This window comes from Salmo salar, unplaced genomic scaffold (genome assembly GCF_905237065.1).
Source record: "Salmo salar unplaced genomic scaffold, Ssal_v3.1, whole genome shotgun sequence".
Classification (NCBI taxonomy): Eukaryota; Metazoa; Chordata; class Actinopteri; order Salmoniformes; family Salmonidae; genus Salmo; species Salmo salar.
Window position 1 is genome coordinate 1 of NW_025549920.1, and position 6,180 is coordinate 6,180.

Genomic DNA, 6,180 nt, shown 5'->3' on the forward strand with positions numbered 1-6,180 from the left:
AACGCTATAGTGTGGTACTGAGGTAATGTGTTTTCCTCTTTGATTGATTAAATGAATGCTATAGTGTGGAACTGAGGTAATGTGTTTTTCTCTTTGATTAAATGAATGCTATAGTGTGGTACTGAGGTAATGTGTTTTCCTCTTTGATTAAATGAATGCTATAGTGTGGTACTGAGGTAATGAGTTTTCCTCTTGATTAAATAAATTAACGCTATAGTGTGGCACTGAGGTAATGTGTTTTCCTCTGTTGATTAAATGAACGCTATAGTGTGGTACTGAGGTAATGTGTTTTCCTCTTTGATTGATTAAATGAATGCTATAGTGTGGTACTGAGGTAATGTGTTTTCCTCTTTGATAGTAAATGAATGCTATAGTGTGGAACTGAGGTAATGTGTTTTCCTCTTTGATTAAATGAATGCTATAGTGTGGTACTGAGGTAATGTGTTTTCCTCTTTGATTGATTAAATGAATGCTATAGTGTGGTACTGAGGTAATGTGTTTTCCTCTTTGATTGATTAAATGAATGCTATAGTGTGGTACTGAGGTAATGTGTTTTCCTCTTTGATTGAGTAACTGAACGCTATAGTGTGGAACTGAGGTAATGTGTTTTCCTCTTTGATTAAATGAATGCTATAGTGTGGTACTGAGGTAATGTGTTTTTCTCTTTGATTAAATGAACGCTATAGTGTGGTACTGAGGTAATGTGTTTTCCTCTTGATTAAATAAATGAACGCTATAGTGTGGCACTGAGGTAATGTGTTTTTCTCTTTGATTAAATGAACGCTATAGTGTGGTACTGAGGTAATGTGTTTTCCTCTTGATTAAATGAACGCTATAGTGTGGCACTGAGGTAATGTGTTTTCCTCTTTGATTGATTAAATTAACGCTATAGTGTGGTACTGAGGTTATATATTTTCCTCATGTGAGAGTTTCTAACATAGGTTAAACTGAACATTTGTTTGTGTTTGGCACCAATTTGTTCCACAATGGTTTGGAAGAATGTTTATGATATATGAACATAACATAACATAAATGCTAATGAATAAGATGGCAAGTGTTGTAGATAGCCGTCGTTTAATTGTTTAGTCAAAAGCCATAAACATTGACATATGATAGCTCATGGCCACATGCTAAAGGACCTCTATGTAAACTCCAGATTTCCCATAATATGTTCCAAGATAATACAATCTTAGAGGGGTTGATTGTGTGAAAGTATTCTGTATGCTGCATACATTGCCAACCAACAAAATGACACATAAAGACTTTCCTCAAAATTCATTCTGGTTATCGTGTGTCGATTACAACTACTCAGGGCTGGATTACCTAATGGGCACGCAGGGCAAGTGCCCTGGGGCCCCGACCCACTAGAGGCAATGGCAAAGTCTGTAGAATTGCAGGAAATTCAATTTAAAACGGCAACATTTTCTCTCAGCTTCATGGCAAAATGTGAAGACTAGCATGAGATGAGCTAGAAAACATGACATCTTTCTCTCCACCCCAGGGAAAAATGTGTAGAATAGAATTATAAAACTGCACATTTTACTCTCTGCCCCATGGCAAAATGTGTTGAAATGCAGGACGTTAGTTGTTTTCCCAAAATTAATAATAAAAAATGAAATACACTACCAATCAAAAGTTGACACACCTACTCATTCCAGGTTTTTGTTATTTTTATTATTTTCTACATTGTAGAATAATAGTGAAGAAACAAAAACTATGAAATAACACATATGGAGTCATGTAGTAATCAAAAAGGTGTTCTTTTATATTTGAAATTCTTCAAAGTAGTCACCCTTTGACTTGATAACAGCTTTGCACACTCTTGGTGTCACGTTCGTCGTAGTGAATGGACCAAGGCGCAGCAGGTCGAGTGCTCATCTTAACTTTATTTGTGAACACTTAATAAACAAAACAAGAAACGAACAAACTAACAGTCTTGCAGGCTAAATACAGCAGTGCAAAGAACAACCTCCGACAATTCCCAAAACAAACATACTCCTAATTATAGGACCTTCATTCAGAGGCAACGATACACAGCTGCCTCCAATTGAAGGCCCCAATCCCAAATACCTAAACATAGAAATAAACACCCTAGACTCGACATAGAAATATACAATATAGAACTAAACCAAAACCCCGGAATACATAAATCAAACGCCCCTCTACATAAACACACACTCAAAACCATATAAAACAAATACCCCCTGCCACGTCCTGACCAAACTATAATAACAAATAACCCCTTTACTGGTCAGGACGTGACACTTGGCATTCTCTCAACCAGCTTCATGAAGTAGTCACATGGAATGCATTTCAATTAACAGGTGTGCCTTGTTAAAAGTACATTTGTGGAATTTCTTTCCTTAATGCATTTGAGCCAATCAGTTGTGTTGTGACAAGGTATGGTTGGTATACAGAAGATTGGGGCGGCAGGTAGCCTAGTGGTTAGAGCATTGGGCCATTAACCGAAAGGTTGCTACGGTAGATTGAATCCCCGAGCTGACAAGGTAAAAATCTGTCATTCTGCCCCTGAGCAAGGCAGTTAACCCACTGTTCCTAGGCTGTTTTTGTAAATAAGAATTGGTTCTTAACTGACTTGCCTTGTTAAATAAAGGTAAAAATTGTTGTGCCCTATTGGTAAAATACCAAGTCCATATTATGGCAAGAACAGCTCAAATAAGCAAAGAGAAATGGCAGTCCATCATTACTTTAAGACATGAAGGTCAGTCATTCCGGAAAATGTCAAGAACTTTGAATGTTTCTTCAAGTGCAGTCGCAAAAACCATCAAGCGCTATGATGAAACTGGCTCTCATGAGGACCGCCACAGGATAGGAAGACCCAGAGTTACCTCTGCTGCAGAGGATAAGTTCATTAGAGTTAACTGCACCTCAGAAATTGCAGCCCAAATGAATGCTTCACAGAGTTCAAGTAACAGACACATCTCACCATCAACTGTTCAGAGGAGAATGCGTGAATCAGACCTTCATGGTTGAATTGCTGCAAAGAAACCACTACTAAAGGACACCAATAAGAAGAAGAGACTTGCTTGGGCCAAGAAACAAGAGCAATGGACATCAGACCGGTGGAAATCTGTCCTTTGGTCTGATGAGTACAAATTTTATATTTTTGTTTCCAACCACTGTGTTTTTGTGAGAATCAGAGTAGGTGAACAGATGATCTCAGCATTTGTGGTTCCCACTGTGAAAAAGGGAGGAGGAGGAGGAGGAGTGATGGTGTGGGGGTGCTTTGCTGGTGACACTGTCTGTGATTTATTTAGAATTCAAAGCATTCTTAACCAGCATGGCTACCACAGCATTCTGCAGCGATATGCCATCCCATCTGGTTTGCGCTTAGTGGGACTATCATTTGTTTTTCAACAGGACAATGACCAAAAACACATCTCCAGGCTGTGTAAGGACTATTTGACGAAGACGAAGAGTGATGGAGTGCTGCATCAGATAACCTGGCCTCCAGAATCACCCGACCTCAACCCAATTGAGAATGCCAAGAGTGCAAAGCTATCATCAAGGCAAAGGGTGGTTACTTTGAAGAATCTCAAATCTCAAATATATTTTGATTTGTTTAACACGTTTTTGGTTACTGCAAGATTCCATATGTGTTGTTTCATAGTTTTGATGTCTTCACTATTATTCTACAATGTAAAAAATAGTAAAAATAAAGAAATACCCTTGAATGAGTAGGTGTGTCCAAACTTTTGACTGGTACTGTATATTTGGTAGGTGCCCCGGGGCCCATAATGTGGTAATCCGGCCCTGCAACTATCCTCTGGGTTTCTTATGTCTAATGTAGTGTGTGATTATTGAGGACTCTGGACATTGTAATAAGGAGACTGCCAGTTGACACGTTTTATCCTGCTCAACATGTGTACAGTGCACTAGACCTTCTCTTCCTTTCCTCTGCATTGACATTGGCATCTTAATGCACTCTGATCTTACAGATTAATTAACTCCTGAATGATTCCATTAGCCGACTATTCAATTGTCTTCGTGGGAAGCTGCTCAGACCACATAGCAGCAGAGATAAACAGTCTGACACTGCACTTTCAGTAAGTGTCATAGAGACCAGGCCTTTCCTCTGTGCAGAGGGAATATAATAGAAAGGCCTTTCCTCTGTGCAGAGGGAATCTTTCAGTAAGTGTCATAGAGGCCATGCCTTTCCTCTGTCTGTGCAGAGGGAATCTTTCTGTACGTGTCATAGAGACCAGGCCTTTCTTCTGTCTGTGCAGAGGAAATCTAGCCACAAAGTAGACATTCTCAAGTTGAAAATCATACTTAGGGTGATCTGTTATGTTAAATCAGGGATAAAGTGAGACATGAAATTCTAACTTTGCAATGTAAATATTTCATATACCATTATTGTGACTACCTAACTGTAATTTCCAAACTGTACATTTTTGAAAATACATAGTTTAAAAAGCTGTCCAAGGCTAAACTGATTCACATGAACTGAAAAGGCCATGGCTTAAAAGCCGGGGTAACAGGAAAACTCTAAACTTCAATGAATCACCGAATGACCCTGAGCTATCACAAAAAAAACAATATATTTTTAAAGCACATTTCTGGGAAAGACCTCTCCTCATTGTAATCATCATCAGGATAGGGAACTTCAGATGGATAATGTCATTGGCAGCTGAGCCCTGTCCACATGATGTATCTGTGGCAGAAAACATACAGATGCAGTCCCATGACTGATCTCTCCTGGTTGACTAAAAGGAAATGACTCAACTCAACAACCCTGAAAGATCCCTCCCTAAGTAGCTGACCAGGGGCCAAGGAAGTCCTTAGACAGGACCATATCAATGCAGTCAATCCAAAATTGCTGAAGGGAATTAATACATATCCAATATTTTTCTTCCCTGGATATAATTTGGTTATTTATGGTTGGTTTCTTGGAAGTTGTGGGAACGTATGTTTTTGGTTACACATTGGTTGTGGGAACGAAGCCATACGTTTCCTGACCGGTAAAACAACATTTTCAAACGTTCTGAGAACAGAAGATTTTGTCTCCATTCTGGGAACTTTTATTTTGAAGTTGCAGAGAGGTTCTGGAAACAGATATTATAGGTTATTTTGAGTTTTTTAATAACTTCCTTAAAACATTCACCATGTTTCAGTAAGACTTTTAATAACACTACTAGCTTATTTTGGGTTTACTTTTTTGAACTGCAAGCACAGATAGACCAGTTGGTTGTTTAGCAACAAAACCAATGCGTGCACAAATATGGGGTAAAACAGACAGGGTTGGCTTAGATTGTTGACAACATGTCAACTATATTTTGTCTTCAAATGTTTATTGAAAACATAAATACATTTTCACAATGAGCACAAATACATTGTTACAGTTGTTGGTTAACTAGCTATCGAATTTTAGCCATATAAGCATTGACATGAAATCAGTCAAAACACGACATGGTTTCAAGAACAAGATAAAACTAGCTAAAAATAGCCACCTACGATTGCCCACATGGCAGATTGTTTGTCATTGTTGCTTGCTATCTGATGGTTCAGAATCATAACAAAGTATCAAGAGTCAGGCGCAGGACATCGAGAATGAGTAATAAAGGTCTTTACTCAACAAAACAACAAAATATTCCACATAGGAATGCAAACTCAGCTCACAAACATACGCGACAGCTTAACACGGAACAAACACTCACAAAACCAATGGGGAAACCAGAGGGTTAAATAGGGAACACTAATTAAGAAATGGAAAACAGGTGTGTACAATGAAGACAAAACAAATGGAAAAAGAAAACGTGGATCGGTGGCAACTAGAAAACCGGTGACGACGACCGCTGAACGCCGCCCGAACAAGGAGAGGGACCAACTTTGGCGGAAGTCGTGACACAAAGCACATTTTCATGACGTTGTCAGACAACTTATCTATCAGACACTAATCCTATAAATGTGTTTGCATTAATCATCCAACACATTTCTTTTTTATTGTGACATGGCATCATCTTCTGTCGTCTATCCATGGAATTAGTTCACTGTGCCACCAGTATGGAGCTTGCGTGTCATGTTCTTTTACGCAGTCACAGTTGTTCATTTTGTCTATTCAAACAGACCCCATTTTAAAAGGAAACAAACACTCATTAAGATCAAACACTTAACAAGACAGAGGATAGAGTTTTGGTGATGCTGAGAATGGAACGATTT